Here is a 22742-nt window from a genome sequence, read left to right as displayed (position 1 = left end):
TCCAGGGTATATATGCTACCTCTCAGGTCATGTTCTTCAAGGGTGACTCTCCTACATGATTTAAAACATTATATAAAGGTAAAGGGATCCCTGACCATTAGGTCCAGTCGTGACCAACTCTGGGGTTGCCTGCTCATCTCGCTTTATAGGCCGAGGGAGCTGGCGTTTGTCCACAGACAGCTTCTGAGTCATGTGGCCAGCATGACTAAGCTGCTTCTGGTGAACCAGAGCAGCGCATGGAAATGGCGTTTACCTTCCCGCCGGAGCAGTACCTATTTATCTATTTGCACTTTGAAGTGCTTTCGAACTGCTAGGTTGGCAGGAGCAGGGACCAAGCAACAGGAGCTCACCCCGTCAAGGGGATTCGAACTGCCGACCCTCTGATCGGCAAGCCCAAGAGGCTCAGTGGTTTAACCCACAGCGCCACTCACTAAAACAGCTGTCTGAAATAGTTTCTAGTAGGGGTAGCCAATGTGCTGCCCTCAAGATGTTAGTGACTACAGCTTCCATCATTCGTGACCTTTGGCCATACTGGCGGGAGCTGATGGGAGCTATAGTCCAACACAGTGTTATTTTTTTAGAAAAAGATGTGCCCACCTGAACTCACCATGAATGCCTCCCTCTTTCTCTTATAATGGCAATGGCGCCCACCTGATAGGTTATGGAATTAAGTTCTGGCTGAAACAAAACCCTGGTCCAAAGCATCTGGAGGGCAGTGTGGGCCATATTCAGGTAACTGGTGTCACTAGTAGAAACCCACACAATGTCTTCCATTAATGCAATGAGGTTTTTCCCCACTCATCCCCCTGCACTCTTGCCCATATGTGTGTGTGTGTGTGTGTGTGTGTGTGAGAGAGAGAGAGAGAGAGAGAGAGACAACCCCCAACATCCCCAAAAGGCAGCACTTTGTCCCTGAATCGAAGGCAAGTCAATCAACTTTGGTTTTACTTTTTGAAATATGGCAACCCTACCAGAACCGTACATGTGGGGAGAAGAGGGAAGATTGTTCTAATGGACAAACAGAAATGCTTGCACTAGTGGAGTGCTACATGGAATTCCTCCCAAATTTGGGAGGGACTTCCACAAGCAGAGGGACACCACCCAAAAAAAAGGACTTGTGCCCATCTATCTAATTGATCTTGCTGGCAGGCCTGTGAACAGAGCCTAAGGCCTGGGCAGGTTCCTGTAGTTGCAGGTGGTCCTTCAAATAACCTGTCCCAAACCAGACTGCATGCAGAAGTTTAACAACTATTGCTGTTATGCAGATGGAAAATCCTTATAAAATGATGCCGTGTTCCTTTGAAACCGGGGGGTTTATGCATATGTAACTGAAGACGGTGTTGCAGGGAAGTAGGTATAGGATTACAGCTTTAGTCTTTCCCATTGAAATGAACAGAAGTTAAAAATCCCAAACTTTGACATTGTTCTCAAAATAAAATAACAAAAAATGCAGAAAGAATTAACAAGAAATCCACACTTAGTTTTATCAAATGAAGCTTAGTTTTAATGTTTTCCTGACCTATATCAACTAAGGATTAGAGAGATTAGAGAGAGGAATACTTATTAGCTGAACTGTGGATTCCAAAGAGGATTACCTTGTAAGATATTGTATGTATCTTGGTACATTGTTTAACATATTATGGGACCGATTAACTGAACAATAACACCAGTATCATTTACCAAGAAAGAGTCTATGATAATATCCAAGTCTTTTGTACACATGTTTGAGTGCTTAACATTTATGGACTATGAATCATTCTTTACTAAGTCAGTAACTGGGGTATTCACAATGTAAAAAGTCTAAATGAACCATTGATCAGGTTGCTAAGCATGTTGCATTTTTTCAAGTGACCCAGCATTTTGGTATAGAATTGACTTTTATGTAATAGTTGCTGTGAAGTACAATTACTGATTTCCTCAAAATACGAGTTTACATGACGTGATTAAACTTTTGCTTAGTAGACTTTTAAAGTGCATAAAATGAATTCTACTGAAGCAAGAAATTTCAAGAGATCACTTCTACTTAATATTGCTATGTGTTGCTTTCTGTTCTGTATGAGGGATGGCACAACACACATTCCCACCCTAAGTATGTTTACATCGCATCCATCTAAACACAGTGAGACATTTTCAGGTAAATATGCTTAGGACTGCTGCCATAACTGCATTAACAGCCACAATCCTATACATGTCTACTCAGAAGTAAGCCTTATTGAGTTAAATGGGGCTTACTTCTAGGTAAGGGAAGTGAACAGAAGGGAGTACGCCCCATGGAATTTAGAAGGATTTATTCCTAACATGTTTAGGATTTTAGTGCATTGTTTTCCATATCACTTTTACATTTTATAATGAAGCGTCATAAACCTTTACTTAGAATCTTAAATGCTTTAAGATAAATTAAAATGTTTCTATAAGCAGGTCTAACACGCTGAATTGCATGATTCAATATCTCTTATGCCTTAGCTGTAATCCTTAAATATGCAACGTTTCTTTAACCATATTAGTGATTTTGAAAAGTAACTAACAAATCTCCATGATTGTTTTGTGAAATGCGGAGAAGAACCATTCCCACCCCCCACAGACACTTATTCCAGGGTGCTGCAAGAGTAAACTCCACTTTGAATTAAGCACCAGGTACCTGAGATCAATTTCAATCTAGCACTCTGAACACAGAGGCAGCAGTTGTTGGGTAAACTTTGGTCCGCTAAAACTTTGTGCAGATGTACCCAGCCCAACATTTTAATAATAAAGTTTTCATACAGCACTGTCCTGAAGTGTTTGGAGTTTCACAAACATTAATTTAGCTATCCTTCCAACAACTTAGACATGTACCTTTTATTCCTATGTTAGATGTGTACTGGGAGTTGACAAATATGGCTTGTCTTAATAAAGGTGTACCTAGGCTCCCTTGCGTCCCTCGCAAGCAGCTGTATCAGCACTCCCCATCCACTGTGCCCTTGAAAAGGAGATGTATTTCCTTCCCTGTCCCTTCGCCTGGCTGCCCAGAACAGCAGAGGAGCAGCTCAGGGAGTGCGCAGATGGACAGGTGGGTTCCTAGTCGCTCTGAGCCAAAGTGGAGAGGTGTGATTTTTGTGCCCCCACAGGCCTGCCCCCTTGGCAGGGGGCCAACCCAATCAACCCGTAGGTATGCCTTTGCTTGCCTGTGACCAGCCAGAAAGCTTATTGAAGAGATGACATTTGAATCAGGGCCACCACAGCTCATTTTCTTAACCAGTTTAGCTCCCAGTTGTCTTGTGTTCCCTGAATCCCTAAGGTAAATGCAAGCTAATTCCACACCTTTGCACATATTTGCAAATATGTACTTTTATGTAATTGTTATGAGTACATGGTCAATCTAGCAACTCCTATTTATCATATTGATTAAGCGAACACATGCTGTCTCAATAGCAGGGCTAGAATGCATTTGTCTCATTGAACGTTTCCATGTATTCATAACTAAGTAGCCACTGCCATTTACATTTGTACACAACTCTAATGACTGCGCAATGAGCTCTGATTACAATAAAATTTGAGATGCACTGATAGCTCAATGTCTTTACAAAGCTTCAATTGCACTTGAACTGGAGCACAATTTTCACAATTATCTGCGCCACATCTTCCCTCTCCTTTGGGCTCCTTGATCTTCTCTACCAATTCTAACTTTTCTGCCAACTTTGGTTCATGAAAAGTTGACCCTCGAGGCATAACCATTTGAAAAATTGTGTTGAAATGCTACAAGATGCAATGGATTTCACCCCCATATGATATCAGTTTCCTGAAGAGGCTCTTAATAAAAATTGCATTTTTGCTAAGTGATTGGTCACATGAATCATGTACTGGCCGTGTATTGTTCATGAATCAAATTGAGAGCCATTTAAAAATGACTAGGCATTAGGGAAACCTAATAGCTTTTTAACAGATTATTTAAATGACTGGAGTGATGATTTCCAATCACTTTTATCCAAACAGCAGAGCTGCAGAAAGCTGGGGTGGAATTCTCTTCAGAGAGAAAGTAACTTCCCCATTAAATTCCTTTGTTGCTGGATTTAAAGTTTTGCAGAGAAAAAAGAAGGAATTTCTCAGATATATATTCCTATTTTGGCACCTGGAGCTTAGAAGTGTAATAGTTTGACCAAACCCAGATGAAAGAAATGGTGGCTTGAGGGATTCATTCCACTCTGAATCATAGCCAATAAAGCAGAAAAGTACTTTCTGAACCAGGACTTCATGCAGATTGTCCAGTTCAGAGACAGGTTTTTAAGACACCTCTGGCCTAACAATCTGATATGTTGCCATGCATTTTGAGAGTGGTTTGACAGCATTCCAGCAACATATGTAGCTTTAATGGGAATTCTTTCATGCTGATCAGTAACTCTTCTAACACTTTGATTTATGGTATGTCAGTACTGCAAATACAGATGTTTGCATTGCACAATGATGGTTACACTCGTGGACAATTCCTTGAATTTTTGCTCATATTAATTCCAATCCAATTTTGTTAATGATTACCTGATCTTTAATTACTCCCTTAATGTTCAGTGTGTTTTAGAATTAATATTGATAACTTGCAGCCCAGTCCTATGCATAATTAGTGGAAATAGGTTTCCTAAGCTCAGCGGGAATACTGCCATGAAAGTTTATATGGTAGTGCAACCATCATCTAACAATTTCCAAGAGTAGTTGTAGGAAGCATGACATTATGTGACCAAATAGACAATAAACCGCAAGACTTGACTACCTTATCCAAATCGTACTTTGTAAAGCTGGATCTTCCTTTCATTCCCGGATCAAGAAATCCACTGGACAGTGCTCTTGGAGCAGGCTGATCATGTAAATATGATTTGGATATATGTGTGCAAATCTGTTTCTTGTGCCTAGCAAATATGGCAGTGTGGCCATTGCACCATACACTCTATGGCATTTGCTAGAAAGAAAGCATTAAATTCAAGATTGCACTGGACTTAGTGTCATTATGGTAGCCAAATGTCTGTGAGAATGTTGTATAGAAATGCTGTTGGTGAGTCTTGACACGTCTCCACTTGCATCCGCATTGTACTCTTAATTATTCTTGTGCAACACTGCTGGGTTTGGTTGGTTCTACTACAGAACAATTTGTAACAATCGCAGTATTAATCACTGTTGCTGGGCTAGTGCTAGTCCTGGAGTTCCATCTAGCAGCAGAATGCCAAAAAGCTGTGTCACCAACACAGCATGATATAGGACTGTAGCCCAATTTCAGATGATCTGGTAAGTGTGTGCTAGAATCATAGATTCGTAGATTCGTAGAAGGCCTTAATTCAAATTCAAATGTCAGTTTTGTATTCCTGTCACCTTCGTTATGAGGAACATGTCTGAAAGAGTTAACGGATCCCATTTATCACTCTTTGCATGGGAAACTCAAAGGAAAGCATCAGTTTTAGCTAAATAATTTCCAGCAGGTATAACTAATCTCTAGAGCTAGATTTTCCTAATGTTAATAGCACGTGTCATGCTGCTGTTTTGGGGCACCTTTCAAGAGTCATTGATAAGCGATTTCCTTTTTTGCAGCACCAGCAACAATAGTTCTGTTAGGAAAACAATTGAGACACTTCGATTTGGCACACTGGAAGCATGTGATGTGCAATCTGTAGATGCTAAATCTAAAATTTGCCAATAACTTCCTTGCTCTCCTGGTTATCAGTGGCAGTCCTTAGGGGTCTCAAATTTCAGTAGTGCCCTGTGCAATGCCAAAATTTAGTGCCCCCACCTCTCATGCTCCATTCTAAAGCACAGTTGTGACACCCTCAAGGCTCCATGCCCAGTGCAGCTGAACCGGTTGTGCTCCCCTAAATCCACCTCTGTGGTCATTTTGCCCCCTGCTACAGGAATGTTGGGGGCACACAGAAGTAATACAAACTTTAGGTATGAGCAGCACTACAAGTGATGCCTAGTACCTCACCCCATTGCACCGTTTCAAACATGCTATTGATGTCAGTTCATGGTGCTTGCCCAGCATGTCGAAGGACTGTAGAGCTGATGGCATCTATGCTTTGTATAGTGATTTGAATAAAAAGGAGGGCTATTTGCATACATTGGCCACAGTCCAGTTAAATGGTCTTCTGCCCATTGGGAGCAAGCATACTTGAATCTGTATCTGATTGCAGCTGTTGCTATCTATGTCAGCCTATATCGGACCAATAGTTCTCACATCTACACATGTATACTTAATATATTTGCGGCTCTTATTGCATTTTTGAAATTGCAGCTGGGATCTGAGAAGAGCTGGTGTAACACATATAGGACTTTTGGTTCACATGATGGTCTTGGTATAATTAATCCACAGGATTCTTACTGCTCATTGTAAAACAATGAAGCAATCCCCCCAAACACAGTTTAAAGATTTCAAAACATATATTTTAAGGAGGTTACAAATCGGCACATTGTATTTTGCGGCAACGTCATAAAAATAAGCTAACATGATAACATCTAATGAGGGAAATGTTGCATGCAGATGTCTGCTTGCCTATTATCCTATAAAATGATTGTATATTTTATTTTTATGAGAAATTTCGCTGTAAACATTTAAGTAAAAACATTTATTTTGTTAAAAGTATAAACACAATAAGAGTGTAGTATATGAAAACCCTCTTTTAAAACCTGGTTTTTAATGCTGGAATAGTGGTTTTAAAATAACTAGCAGTGAAGATTTTAGCTGTTCTCACTTCTCATAAGTGATATTCTGTGATCAGAATTGCATCTCCTTGCATGATGCAAAACAGCGGGGTTTTATTTGCCTTTCTTTCTTGGCACTTTGACCACCAGTTTTACTTTTATTGTGGTGTGCTGAGAGCCAACCCTCATATTCTCAAGTAAATACAACGAGCAAAGGAAAGGAAAGGAAAGGAAAGGAAAGGAAAGGAAAGGAAAGGAAAGGAAAGGAGGCCATATAATTTTTGTTGTCGCTGTTGTCATTGAGATTTTCATGGTGTCTATGCACATTGGGCACCATTTCATTTTTATTGCGCTACACTGATAGGAGTGTCACATACCATTAAGTTAATACCAAGTAAGTGAAAAAGAAGTAGAAAAGCAAAACTGATTTCCCTCCCTTCTACTATTACGGTTGTTGGACATTTGTGCATTTAATGTATACAACCTTTATGGGGAGGAAGGCTCAGCACCTCATAAAGAGTCTATGTTGGTTTATTTTGGTTGTGTTTCTCCATAAGCAAGCACAAGTACTTGCTATCCATGGGATGAAATTACTGGAGAGTTTATGAACAATTTGCAGATCTGAGGCGTATTGTATCCAGCTCTGTTCAGACAAAAATATCCCAGTCTATTTGAAATAGTATAGTTAATCTGCACATCTGTCATAGGAGCCAGTTCTGATGATTGTTTTCATACCTGGGGAAAGTGAGAGCTTCCCAACCTCTTTCCAGATATATGTATGGTCAGATGGACAGTAATAATTGGCCGTAGTCAGTGCTTTATTTCTAAAAAAATGTTTAGGGGTACCCTCATTTTCCTATTCATATTGAAATACTGCCCCTCTCAATGAGGCCAAACTTAGATTCACAAAATGTTTAGGGGTATACATCCCCCTTCATTCCCCCAGAAAAAAGCACTGGCCATAGTGTATATTAGAAGTCCAGTTTCTCTTGAAGCATCCTCCTTCTTTAACATGTTTAAATTATTCACACATGCATAGCCCAGTTCAAACATTGTTTAGTGGGGCAGAACTGAATTGTGCTTATGGGAGCTGCCCCTTAGTGCATTTACCATCACTTTTGAACAGAGTCAACATGCATACAACTTGTACATGGACAGACTTTTACACAACTCAAGTTGTGCTGAGTATGCATGGGGAGGAGAGCACGTGCAATTCTGCTCTCCCTGTCAAATGTTGGGTCAACAGGGATATGTTGTCTAAGCAGGGACCATGCTTCTGTGACTTCATCAGAAGCCTTTGTTGCTAGCTTTGAATACCCAGAACACCGAACATCCCCTGAACTGACAGTGTGGAATATCCATGCTATGCAAAACATGCAGATGTGGCCTACATAATCTCCTGATTTTTTCTCCAGGTTAATATCCGAAAATGTTCACCAGCATTTTCAGAGGGAGAAACCTAAGTGTATGGCACACATACAAAAATGGAAATCATGCAATATATTACAGCTTTTGGGGCGAGGTCAGAACTGGGTGTTAAACAGCCTCCTCCTCTGTCAGGCTCTTGCTGTCAGGGTGGAAGTGAGGGTGGAGAAGAAATTGTGTGCATTTCCATCCTTTTATCATTATTATTCCTCCTCCCCCAATAGAAAAAAAAAAACCAGGAGGGAAATAAACTATGCCAGCACCAAGGCTGGCAGCATTTAATTCCTGGTATCATTCAATTACCCATGTAGTTTGTTTAGTTCTTATATGGAATGGGGGCAGAAAAATGACTTGAGCCGGCCATGTGTGCCTGCCTGTTGAACCCATTGCAAAACAGATAGATATATGTACACAATCATGCTGTTTTAATCCACTGATTCTTATATAAATATTGAACATTTGGTAGATTCTTATATAAATATGACACAATGTATCTCAGTATAGGAAGTGTTGCAAATTAGATCATAAACAAATTTAATTTAGCTGGCATTTACATATTTATACAGGCTGTGTGTTTGAGGCTTAGAAAAACTGACTTTTTCTAGTTGGAACCATAAGCTACTTGTGTACAAGAACAAAAACCAGTTTTTAAAATGTTAGGTATTTTTTTTTTTTTAAAGGAAGTGGTTATATCCACTCCTAAGGACAAAATCATTAACTGCTATGCCTGGGTTTTTCCATGTAATGAGCATCTCTTTGAAACAACAACCCCCCAAAATCCCTAACCCAAGACCACACGGTGGCTGCTATGTTTTGAACCATGTCATTCTCTTGAATTTAGAATTAATGTCACCTGCTTGTTTATTCTCTTTCCTTATTCACCTTAGGGAGAGGAGGGAGAAGATGAGAGAGTGCTAGCTAGAACGGGCAAAAGAAGATTTCTTCTGGAAAGGAATTCTGGATTTGGAATACTGTGATAAAAATTAAATACAGTGGTACCTCTGGTTATGTACTTAATTCGTTCCGGAGGTCCGTTCTTAACCTGAAACTGTTTTTAATCTGAAGCACCACTTTAGCTAATGGGGCCTCCTGCTGCCGCTGTGCCGCCGGAGCACGATGTCTGTTCTCATCCTGAAGCAAAGTTCTTAACCCGAGGTACTATTTCTGGGTTTGCAGAGTCTGTAACCTGAAGCATATGTAACCTGAAGCGTATGTAACCCGAGGTACCACTGTAACCACAAAAGAAGATTCTCATTGATTTATCATAAAACAGAGAAGAGCCCTTCTAAACCAAACCCAAAGGACCATCTAGTCCAGCTGCGTCCTGCTCATCATGGTGGCCAACCAGAAATTTCTTGGAAACCCAAAAGCAGGATATGAAGGTACCACGCTCCCTTTTTTTGTCTGAATCTTAGTGATGGTTATTCTGAGACATATTGCCTCTGAACATAGAAATTCCATTTAGCTGTCATAGCTAAGAGCTTAGCACCAGTTATCACTTCTAGATCATTTTCTGAGAAAATGCCTTTTACATAACAAAGTAGGAGCACCTTAGGTTCCAAAGCTATATGGCATCCTAACATATCTTTTCTGGTAGCTTGTATGGCTTTCCAACTTTTCCTTTCCAATACTAATTTGCACTTTTAGATTTCCATTTATGGTTAACAAAACATCGATGAGATGAAAGACTGTTATTAATATACATTTTAGCAAATCGTCTTCAGCTTTTAAAGAACAGGATTGTTTTTTTTTAAAAAACACAACCTCTAATAAGTTTTTAGGAAAATAGACACAACAACAGAAGTTGAAGACAGCATGCCATCCTGCCATTCTGACCTTCCTTTGGGTTTCCTCTTTTGTGGCTTTAAGTGAGACCGATATTACTTGTCTAGAAACTTCCTGTGTTTCAGACTGCTTTCATTAATAATGTCATGAATCCCCTTGTGAAATTCAGAGAAAAAGCTTGCAACTGAACATGGTCTTGAACCAAACCAAGTATTTTCCTTTACATTAGTCAGAACAGAAAATATGATTCATATTGGATTCCTTTTATTTTAGGTGGGTAGCTTTAATCACGCATTAATTCATATGGTTATACCACATTCCCCTGCTCCTAAATTGACTAATAAGATACATAGTTTGAACACTACACATTTTGTCAGCAGGGTTTTTTAAACTTATTGTAATAAAGGGAATAATCCCTGTGATCTACAAGCATTCCATAAATTTGCAGGTAAAGTTGATACTGCTTATTTTTTTCCCCATCAAAACAAACCCTTCTACTACCAAATCACAACTTTGGGGGGAAATAACCAGATGTCTTCACTATGTGCCAACTGGGGGCATGAGAGATTGATTCACCCAATCTGTATCTTGCAGTAAGAGTGAGTATCCAAGAGATAATCAGATTCAACAGCTCTGGCCATACTTTTTAAAGGAGGAAGTTTCAGAGACCTCCAAGTTCAATGCTGGGCAAATCATATTTGGGCAAGTTACATTTTAAACATATTTGGGTCAGGTCCTGGGTTTTATACTCCTCATGTGGCAGGAAGTGATGGTGGCTGATCTTAAAAGAAAATTATGGGAGCAAAAGCTGTTTTTGAAAGCTGCCACACTGCTGACGGTTATGGTGGACATTTACTTCAATCTTGTTAAACGTATTAATTGAGCTTCCACAGGAAGCTATGCTCTAAAGTGGTTTACTGTTTCTTTTAAAAGAAATATTTCACCAAAGACTTAACTCCATGTAGACTATCGTTACCATTCAATTTATAATTTCATTTATCCCAAACGTGCAGAGACTGTCCTTCACACAGCTTAAGGAAGCTTGAAGCAGCATCTGCAGAGATACGTTTATTGTGAAACTGTAAAAGTCCTGAGCACTGCTCATTGAGCTCAGACAAACAGCTGAAAATACAGCCTGCCTTTGCAAACTTCAGTGTATGACATGGAGAGCTGGCAGACTGCCTGGTTTCTACTTAAAGGATTGTCATTCAGGGAAAAATAAATTTCTCTAACTAGACAAAAGTCAATGTTTTCATGTTTTACTGCAATCAGACTGATACGGCTGATAATTTAGTCTCAACACTTATAATATCTGTGGCTAATCAGTTACCTCAATCAATCATAACTACAGGATTCCTCTATTTTTTGAGTCTGTATAAATATGACTAAGATGTTTAACATTTCAGATCCCCCTCCCACTAATATTTTATGACATTTTATTGAGCAACAGAGAGCTTTTGCATGTATTATCAGATCCATTTGGAAACTGCCCTTTTTAAATACAAAATTACAACAAGCCTGAATGTAATCAGAAGTGCAAACTTTTCTTTTAACATTCCATTCCATTCCATTTTAATTTTATGTATATCTTCTAGTCTGTTCGCCTGTCAAGGAGATGTGGAAATGTGCTGGCATTCCAGCTGAAGACATCATTATGAGTGAGAAAATGCTCAAGGCCTTTTTTCAAAGTGGGTGCTGAAAGAGGCGCTTTCCTTCTTTGACTCCAGGGGATGCTGATAGCTACCCCGCCAGACAGGTATTGTGGGGTCAGAGGTTAGCAATGGTGTGTGTGTGTGTATGCATGCTTGTGTGCACCCTCAGGATTTTATCGGAAGACAGGTAAGCAAATTTAATAAATATATTAATAAGGATGCGCCGCACAAAAGGAAGACATTGACAACAAAGGAAAAGCAACCTGCAAAGAGTGAATGAATTCTGGGCAGCCCAGCGCTTGGCAGAAGTGATTTTAATATCTGACAGGTTGAGTTCCCTAATCTTTGCTATTGATATTGACGGGAAGCTTCATATGGTTTTAGAGATTTGTATCTATTAAGACATGCTGCGGTGTTCCTACAACATGGGAACAAGTTTGCTGGAGATCACTGCTCTTCTTTCTCTGTGATAAAAATTGATATGAACTGTTTTAAACTGCTAGCAGATAATTACTCTGAACACTCAATAAGGAAAGCTATATCTTTAGAGCCTTCCTTTATCTTAAAAAAAAAAAAAAAATCCACTCCCCCCCTCTTTTGTTTCTTTGATTACTTGGAGCCTTGTAATCAAACTAAGCTTAGTTTCAGGACCCTTGGGGCAGTATCTCTTAGTTCCCTGTCAAGCTGCGTTGCAAAACAATCAATCTTGCTCTTGCACTCTCTTGGCGGAAGTGCCAGGACACGAAGAGTGCAATGCTTTGCTCTTGCCGTGAAGCCTCAATGACAAAAGTTTTTATAAGAAGCTGACTGTATTTAGGGTTATGAATATGCAATGACTCTCATTAGTATTGAAGCACAGGAGCAGGGGCTGACATCCCCCCGCCACTTTGAGCTGCTGCAGAATTGTCTAATGAATTGTCTTGCTCTTTCCCTTGCACAGGCTTTTTCTGTTGTGGCTCCCAGTTCCAAGGGGAGTTGCCCAGTTTGAGAATACTATTGACTGCAGAAATTAATTGCCAAGAACTGCTCTTGATTTTGCTAAACAATCTTGAGACAGTGTTCAAATTGTCAAAACAGAAAGCCATTCAACTCTACATGGGATAAAATCAACACGAGGGAGGGGACCTATGTGCCAATTAATGTGGACACACACTTTGTCCATGTGCACATATGTATAGTACCAAATGTTGCATGTGCGTCTATGATAACACATGCATGAACATGCCAGGATGCAAGATTGAAACTGGGTCAAAGCAAGTCATAGATATCTGACATTCTATTGGTTTGGCACTTTGTCTTCTCAGTAGAACAAAGAGGGATGACTGAAGGATCTCAGAATGAAAGCTATTCACATAGCACAAAGCTATTTTGCGAACCTTTTAGGACTCTTTCTCACACTCCCTCGCTTTCCATCAGAGCCCCCACCCAACATTTTGTGGTTCATGCATACACCGTCTACCACGAATGTTTCCAGTAACAGATTAAGATATCCATCTGGGGGCGTAGTATATGAGATGCTGATAAACATGCTTGCCTACATGCTTCTGCCTGATAAATTCTGTCCATGTTATAGTTCACTCTTTAAAAACAACAACAACACCATAAAGGGAATTTGGTGCTCCTTTGCAAATTGCAAAAGATAGGAATGAACGGAATCTGATAAGCTCTTTCAAAGAGGCCTAAGTAGGCTGAAAAGAGGTATATATAGATGGCTTCATACACTCAGTTCATTTAATTTATATCCAAAGCAGCTGCACTGAAAGGAGAAAAAAGTTGTTAATGTTTGATCAATTTTGGGGGACGTTGACCACCTCCACCTGTGTCCAGATTCATGTTTCCATTTTCTGTGGAATCTCTCTCTATAGGAGTACAGTGTAAGAATAAATGCAGTTCTGACAAAAGTGGCGCAAGTATCATACATCAAACACTTGTTACCTCTCTTGGCCTTAGTGATTGCACATGACTAAGAACAAGTCAGTGATAAAATCTGAAGAAAGATGAAACCAATCTGGGCCTTTTTAAAGACCATCAATCACTCTGTGCAACCATGATATTATTAGCTCAAGTAAGCCTTGTTCTCCCATTTAATGGACATCATAAACCCCCCATCCTCTTCCTATCCTGAGACCAATGCTACCATGGGAAATCATTTTTATGGGCAATATCTTAGTAGGGAACCAATCAGATCTAATCACATAACAAGCTACTGAATTATTCAACATTCTCCCTAAATTTGCATTCTAGCTCTTCTTTACTGTCAGCCCATACTTCTAAAAATATGTGGATTTTATTTTTTAAAAAACAGCCCACAATATTATATTAAGAAGTCAATGCTATGTGGGGATTTTTAAAAAAATAATAATCTGTGCATCTTCTGGTTATCATTGGTTTCTACTGATTTCTACCACATGTGAATTGCCATGTAAGAATATTTCGTTCTTGTTTTTTTTGCCCTTCAAAATTACATCGCCACTAAATCCTAACCACTCCCAGCTGTAAAAACAGCAGGCCCAAGGACAGAAAAAGTGAAGCAATGGTTTTGGAAAACAGAAAATGTTTGACTGTACTAAGCAAATAATAACTGGTACATCTCATTGATGTTGTTACGAACTCTGGAATTGTATTATATGAAAATATTTCAGTTTTAATTGCAAATCTGGATAGAGATGATTTGGGGTATGTAATTAGGACATAAATTCCAGAGTTTGTGACTGCTGTGAAAACACGCAGTATTTATGGAATGATTATTTAAATATAATTCAGTGTTTCTTGCTTTCAGCAAATACTGCAAAATCTGATTTAATAAAGAGAAAATGGTTAGTTCATGGATTTCTAATATCACACCATCAGCTCATTTCACCTACTACAGGTTTCAATCTGTGTTGTTTTGAACTTTGTTTCCATTGCAAAGTTTCTGCACCGGCATAAAAAGTAGAAATGCATTTCTGTTAAAAGATTAAGAGTGTGGCACTGCTGCAAATGTTGTACATGTGCAAAGCCATAACAGGAGTTCAAGGGATGGGTATCTGTCATGCACCTGCCAATCCCATAATTAATTGTTTAAAAGAGAACCTCTATTACTCCAGTCAGATAATTGGCTCTCACCCATTCAGGGCTACCTGAAATTGCCAGGTACTCTCTGGGATCAGAGTCTTGATGAAAGTAGCATACCGTCAACATGCTGAGATAAGTAGGTCATCCCATCCTGAATGTGACGAGTGGTATATCCCTTATGCCCTCTCCCACACTTCATTACATATTTGTACTTGTGTGTAATGTTTTGCACACTATGCACACCTGTCATGATTTTCAAGAAATTAGTTATGAACTGACACTAGAAATAGAGCATTTACTTCATGGAACAATGCTTTGATTGTATATTGGAAGTTTTTTAAAAAATAAATAAATAAATAAAAGCCAACATGTACATTCAGGTCTGAATTAAATGATTCGGCTGCTCTTTTTAGAACCATTGGTTGGATCCAGACCAAGGCTGCGATCCTAAAACCGCTTGCCTGGGAGTAAGCCCCATAGAACTCACTGAAATTTATTGTACTTAGTTCCCATTTTAATTAATAGGATGTTTAGCTTTAATCCAATTTCAATGGGAACAATGTGAAATTAAGTTATTCCTCATCTAACTCCATATTTTTGGGCAACATGCCTATTACATTTTCCCATAGGCCACCTTCTTTTTTCACATACTGGAACAGGTACATGTATGGGCATGCTGTCTCTTCTTCACACATGTCGCTGTATAAAGAAGTTGGCGATTTTCTGCTTCAACTGAGCAGCTGATTGATACTTTATACATGATTTCCCCACACAGCATGAAACATGCCAGCCATTTGTATTTCACAGCAAAATGTACACAATTGTAAACCTATCAATAAAGTGTAAACTACAAAGAATTTTGAAAGTTTGAAAGCACCAGATATATGCAAGGTCACCATATTTTGGGAGTGCCAAAATTACCGTATTTTTCATCTATAAGACGCCCCATATATAAAACACTCCCTATTTTTGGGGACTCAGATTTAAGAAAATAGGGGGAGATAGCCCAGAGTATAAGATGCCCCCTAATTTTTGACATTATTTTTTAGGAAAAAAATCTAGTCTTATACACGGAAAAAATACGGTATACAGAATCAGCATCAATAAGGCCTATTACATAGCATACCAGTGATATCATAGATGGTTTCATTCCATTTCTTAGCTGAGCATGGAGGACCACTGGATGTGTGAACAGGCATACAGAAAATGAGCGTGTCAGGGAGAAGAGAGAACAATCCCCTGAAATGCAACTTTTCTACATCCAGTCTCTCCCCTCCTCCAAGAGTGGAACATTCAGACATGCAATACCCATACTCCACCCACCCATACTTGCTACCTGAAGTGAGAGTCCAGGGAAAATTTTTAGCATTTGAATGTGTTGATTGAATAAACTGTCCCGCACACTGGCTCCCAGAAGCATTTGCTGCAGGACTGCATTACATCGCTCAGCACTTTGAGAAACAGGTGGCTACATCTTAGGAAATGACATCCTTTCTTTTTGTCCCTCTGATGTTCAGTGCAAGGGCACACCATCCAGCCCTGCTGTCAATTTCGAATTTAGACGTGAATTGTGATATCGATGTCATGGTGCACATGCTTTGAGAAAGTAGTTATGAAGAATAATAGAGAGATTCAGTGGGAAGCCACTGAAAGCTGTAATTTAAGGAACCAGAAACCTCAGTGTTACGATTACCATTAAAATTTACAGTGACAGAAGCCCAATTACATATGGTTATTTTCTTTTCTTAAATCAAACCATATTTCTGCCGTACATGAAAGATTCATTTCCTCCTACCAATCACTGTCACGGGAACCTATCTTTGTAGCTTCTGGTGTCAGAAGAGATGGGTTAGCCTTATCCCTCTGACAATGAAAGGATCAATGGGGGTAGCAAAGCTGGGAGCCTCTTTGGAGCCAGCAGAGGAGTCTGATTTGCATGATAATCAGCAGTGGATCCGCTCAGTGCAAGCCTCCACACTTAGCAAAGTGCAGCTCAAACTTTAATAGCAGCAGTGAAACCGAAGGGAAGTGGGAGCTTTGACGCGAACTCCAGAAAAGCTGGCAGGTAAACCTGAAAAGTCTAGTGAAACAGCTCCAGCAGCAGCTCTAATGACCAGGCAGGGTAAAAGAGGCTGGAGATACTCTTTGAAAAGGCTGCCAGCTCAGGCCCATTTGTTTGTTCAGTTGAATTGGGTTAGCTTAACCAACTGACTGACCAAGACATTTATTATACTTAATATTGTTGGTTAGTATATCATCTCTATCTAGCTTTTGAGGGATATCTATTTACACAGAATTGCACCTTCTTCTGCCTGGGGCTGATGCAGTTCTACACATGCAATATTCCTTGGTGAGTTAATCTGTGGATTCAGTGACATGCGGGTTTCATTTATTCTGTATGTATCCTCCTCTTTCTCCCAGGAGCCTGAGAGTTTCAGTGGCACTGCCCTTCCCCCACCCCATATCCTCTTCACAACAAACCTATAAAGTAGATCAGGTGGAGATATCTAAAATGGCTTATGGCCAGCCAATGAGCATCATGGATGAAGAAGAATTTTAAACTATTCTTACACTTTGGGTTGCATTCAGCTATGCCACTGCATAAGTGGAATGACCCCTGCTTATACAACTGAGCCTTCTCTTCCCCTCCTCCTGCCACACCCCCTGCACCTCCCCAATCTGCTCTGGGTTTTTCCCCAGTGCCCCAGAACAGATTTTGACGCAGCATGGGGGATGCCCAGTGGAGGGAGAGGATGTTCCTCTGGCTACTTAGGGGTGTGGCATATAAGGAAAGGCATTGTGATGAATCATAGAAAGAGGCTCACTAATATAGAAGCTTATTATAGAAGGGATGACTTAGCTTTTCCAAACAAATGATTCTCAGCATCTGGCTACTGTACTGCAATCTAGATGAGTCTTTCCTTGAAGGATTTAGGACCACAGGGGTGGAACAGTTGTACCCCAAACCTCCTAATGTTTAGGATACAACTGCTCCTCTCCTGTGGTCAGTTTCCAGTTCAGCCACCATTTTCACACTTCTTTCCATTTCATTCCTATTTCTCTACTGCTATAGTCTCAGATATAATTCAAAAGTCTGGCTTGGAGTCTAAGTACCTTTTCTATTCTGCTACATCATAGTCAAGAAAATGCTTACTGATCCAAACACGACTGAGGTCCCTGCACCCTGAAATCTCACTTCAGGGGCTGTCACATAGAAAAGAGCAAAGACTTGTTCTTTGCTTCCCCCAAGAGCAGGAATGTAATTCTAGATGTTGTTGGACTACAGTTCCCATTGTCCCTGACCATTGCCATGATGGATGGGGCTGATGGGAGTTGTAGTCCAAAACATCTGGAGGGCAACAGGCTCATAATGGTTTATGTAGAATATATCAAAGAAGATTAAGTGAGCATAAAGCTTATCAACAGGCCAATTAAGATCCAAATGTAGCTCGATAGCTAATGCTACGAAGTACATAGCTAGCAACTTTCCTGCAACCATTACACCTAGACTCAAGAGTCCAGAACCCCCTCACAGTTCATTTGGCAGCTGTTCCCTTATAAAGGCTCCTAGGTGGAAGAGAGTGGGACATGGCAGGTGGAAGCAGCTGTGCCTTGATGGCAAACAGTCTTCCCTCCCTTGTTTCAAGTGGTATGAGTATCACTTGTTGAAAAGCTAAAGGACAGAGGCAGAGTTTGTTATATCTTTAGCTTGCCACCAAGAACAACTGCAGCCAAAGCCAATGAACTGCCATTAGATCCTGTAGTCTTCTAGGTGTTGCTGGGCTCCATCTTCTATCAGCCATAGCCAGCATAACCAACTGTCAGGCATGATGGAAGCTGTAGTCCAACAACAACTGAAGGACCATAGGTTTTCCACCCTTCATATATAGATATATATATTTGATTTTATTTTTTCATATAAATATATCATCAAAGTCCCCAGAGCAAGATGAATGCTGCGTGAACTCAGAAGGCACACACAAGTAGCAGAACGATGCTCTGTCATTGCCTTTTGATTTTTCCATAAAGTGAATGGAATTCTAATTAAGTGCATGGCGGAGTTCATGCACCCTCATGTTGACTGCTCAAATTCTGTGCAAAGCTATAAAGTGTATACGAGCCATAGGTGAGGATAAACAGGAATATTTACAGAGGTCAATTCCTGAAGTCACTTTGTGACTTATGTAAAATCTATTTTTTTTAACTTCAGTGTGGAAAGCTCATATCTTTACAGACAGCAGTATTATGAACAATAAAACAGTCCTAACAACCAAACAGCACCTGTAAATGAACGACATTTACACAGTTCTTTTGAACTCAAGCTTAGATGCTATCAATCTTATAAAGCACAGAGCCGTTAATTCAATGTTTAACTAACCTTACTTTCATCTTCTCATAGTCTTTCCTTGTGCTAGTCTATTCATTGTGTAGTAAATAATAAAGACTACTGAGCAATGACTACAACCCATCTTCCCCATAATGACATGTTTATGGGGTTTGTCAAAACTCATAATCTGAGTCGCCTGGACGGAATGACTTGAGGAGGAGGTGGGGTGCAGGCACTCATGTTCCAGGAAATAAATGCCTGATGGTTGCTTTCCAACAGGAGAACTGTGAGCCTTGTGGAAACTTTCATGGAGGCTGTTTCTCTGGAGGCAGGAAGAACACCCTCAAGTGAAAAACAGAAACATTTGCAGCGGTCAGATCACACCTCCTTCTATGCTAAAGACATCAAAGTTCCAGAATAACTAGGAAATGTTTTTTTAAGAGCCAAAAAGTATTTGGGACAAGATTTTTGGATTCATCCTGGCAGTAGACTTGAAAGAACTCCACACCAGCTGTTTCCTGTTGTTTCGAAGCACAGGGTCTGATATTGGCCTTTACTCATCCACATAGCTAATAAGTGTGGACTATGTAGTCCATGTGGCTGGTTTTCCACATAATCTGCATGAAAGTTTCAAAGGAAAGAGGTATCTTCCTTTACCTGGGTTGTCTTCCATCATCTCAGTTGTATGCTACTCTGCTGTCCGAACGGCAGAGTGAAAGGTACTTTGGACAGGCTGCCAAATTATTATGGTTATATATTACATTTTAATCTCACTGTTCCTCCAAAAAGCTCAAGGTGAGATCTTTATTGATACAACAACCTTTTCCATAATAAACTGTTGTTGCTGTTTCGCAGGTGAGATTCAGATGCAGACCAGGTTGAGCAGTTAAAGTGGATTTGGCACACTTGAGCTTCCATAATCGGCTTCCAATTTTGGAGGGACTTTTTGTGGTAAGGAAAGTGATGGGAAATGCATTGGAAAGCATACAATAGAAATGGCTTGATGTGAAGCCATATAACATGTGCCACCCCACCCACCGGGTCAAATACAAATGAATGCTCAGAAAACACTTGATCAAGATGAGTTCTTACTAAACAGGTCATCTGGAAGCAACCCAAGTGCCAGGCAAGCATGCTGAGGAAGTGAAATCTGGAGAAGGATCTCTGAATATTATCTTAATCTATGGACAGGTTTCTGCTGGAGATGGTGGTCCTCAGCTAGCACTTTGGAAAAAAGCTAGGTGCTAGTAAAAAGTTTTAAAAACCTTGTCATGATATGTTCACAGTCGTCAGATCCAGTAAACAATCTGAACAATCTGGCCATGGCAACCAGTATCAGTTGTAGCTTCCAGATGCTGTTCAAGGCTGGCCCCACAGCCAACCCAAGAGTGGAAATGGCAGGTAAGGGGTTCACAAGATCCCAGCACGTTGTCTCATTCAGGATTTAATGACAGGGTTCTGCATCATTTAAAGTTTCTGTGTGGTTTTCAATGCCAGTCCCTCATAGAGAGTGTTGTTAGATGTAGAGGAATTAAAAGTACCAGGCATGTTTTTCATTTTCCCTGTATCAATGACACATCTGAAGCCACAGTAACTGTAATCCTATTAAACTAAACATATGTATTACATGTACAGTTGAAAATTCTTATGTTTGATTTTATTAAATGTTCAGCACTGGATTTAAGCCCCATTCCCATAAATTAATGGGAGTTGGGGCTGTCAACTTAATAAATTATTTTAATCAATTAACTGTCTGGCTTTTAAGTGATTGTTCCAAACTCTCAGAGAAGGTGCTCTTGTGAGGTTCCTGAAGGAAGATCAAGTACAATTTCAAATGATCTGCTAGCTTTGGATGAAGGAAACCAGAAGCAAAAATGATCTTTAAGACCTTCAGATTTGGCAAAGGGAGGCAACTTATTTCAGCAATTGCATGTGAACTCAGGCACACATCCTACTGAATGCAGAAGGGTTTACTACCATGTAAGTAGGAATGAAGCTGAATGTTGGAAAAATCAGGCAAATAAAGGAAAGGGCTTCTTAATGCAGTTCATAGTTAAACAATGGAACTCACTCCCACAAAAGATAGGGATGGCCATCAACTTGGATTATTTCAAAAGAGGATTAGATAGATTGATGGAGGATGAGGCTATCAATGGCTACTAGACATGATGACCATTATCTGCCTTCATGGTTGGAGGCAGCAATGCATCTGAATACCTGTTGCTGGACACTGCAGTAAGGCGGAGTGGTCTTGTGCTCTGGTCCTCCTAACAGGTTTCCCACAGGCATCTGGTTGGCCACTGCGAGAACACAATGCTGGACTAGGTAGGCCATTAGCCCGATTCAAAAGCTTTTATGTTCTTAAGTGGGTACAGAATTGCAGTGTTAGGATGCAATTCTCTACTCCAGGGCTGGGAACCTGTGGCCCTCCATATGTTGTTGGACTACAATTGCCATCACCCCGCCCATTTGCCATGCTGGCTGGGGCTGATGTGAGCCTGAGCCCAACAATATCTGGAAGACCACAAGTCCACCATTCCTGCAATATTCACCTTCATGGGAGCATCAAACTCAATGGGACTTACTTCTGTAGAAATGTATAAACTTTCACAGTTACACAACTTTCTTCAAATGTCCTGAATCCTGGATTATTATTATTATTATTATTATTTGCAGATTAGTGACATTTTAAACTGTCATTAAAGGTTTAGTTGATTATGTGATGATTAATTGAGGAAAATCTAAGCCTGAAGTGCTTCAGTATTTTAGCTTCGCAGGCCATATGGAATAATATTGGGCGGCTGGAGGGGGAGTGGGGCTGGTGGAGGCAGGGAAAGGTGGAGGAGAAATGCAATTTCCTTTCCCCTACTCCAGAAAACTCATCATAACTTGAAGGAAGTCAAGCAAGTCAGCATTTTACACCAGCCACCAACGTTGACATGACAGGCATGGAATTTTCATACCTACAGAATCGCTGAGGAAATCCTCCCTAGCAAAAAGTTGTGTGTGTGTTTCTCTCTGTGTTTTCCCCCCCCTTCCATGAGGAGAATTGTATAAAGCAATTGATGGGTAGGCAAGGCTTGAAATGAACACATTTGAAACAAAGTCCCCAAAGCAATGTGGACTGTGGACTGCACCACCCCTTCTCTACCCCATGGATGTTTTAAAAACTGGATTGATAGGGTTTGTCTTGTGCTACCGATGACCAAGATTTGATCCATAAAGGTTTGGCAGCTTTGTGAGCAATGGGAACAGATTTTTTTTTTTTTACTTTAACTCTAGCCATTGAATCTGAAGAGTAATTGCCACCCTGGAAAGGTAATTACATATGCTATTGTTTATACACATAATAGGCCCTGGAATGCATGTTCTGCAGATAGAAAAAAGAAAATCCTGCTTTCACATTGGGGCGGTACGCAATGTATAGTGACAGAATGCCACAAATAGCATTCATACTCCTGCATGTTAATGGGTGATTTCTCTTGGTGTGTGTGTTTAAGGGAAGGGGGAAGGGATTTGGAAGGGGAGGGGAGGAGAGGGAGGCTTTTAAAAAAACAGTACCATGTAAATACAAGTGATTTCCGTCTCTCTCTCTCCCTCTCTCTTTTAAAGAATCATGAGAAATGTTTTTGAAGCTTCAAAGGGACTGCACTGCTCTCTTACCCCATGGGAATATTAATTACTCCCAAACTTTTATAATTCGTTGAACAATACCATATGTGTTAGTAAAAGAAATTACAGGCAAAGCTGTGCTAAAGGGGTCTTGACTTGAATTGCCCTGAAATTGGACCAAACAGTTTGACAGAATATTGGATAGCACTTTGAAGCATCCCACTGTGCCTGGAGTG

General features: G+C 40.2%; 1 protein-coding gene across 11 annotated transcripts in view; it reads left to right on the top strand.

Moving 5' to 3' along the window:
* The window catches only part of LOC308458223 (uncharacterized protein), an 86353-nt gene extending 65710 nt beyond the window's left edge, over window positions 1-20643 (top strand). For 6 of the 11 annotated variants that reach the window (XM_080973099.1, XM_080973107.1, XM_080973105.1 and 3 more), the window contains 3 exons: window positions 8964-9458; window positions 10310-10460; window positions 11457-20643. The gene's annotated coding sequence lies outside the window, so the exon portion shown is untranslated. The remainder of the gene's footprint in view (window positions 1-8963; window positions 9459-10309; window positions 10461-11456) is intronic. The other 5 variants (XM_080973100.1, XM_080973108.1, XM_080973106.1 and 2 more) reach the window with 5 other exon arrangements.
* The last annotated feature ends 2099 nt before the right edge of the window (window positions 20644-22742 follow it).

Source organism: Podarcis pityusensis, assembly GCF_964106645.2.
Source record: "Podarcis pityusensis genome assembly, chromosome: 11".
NCBI lineage: Eukaryota > Metazoa > Chordata > Lepidosauria > Squamata > Lacertidae > Podarcis > Podarcis pityusensis.
The sequence above is the reverse complement of the archived record's forward strand: the minus strand, read 5'-3'. Positions and strand labels throughout refer to the sequence as shown.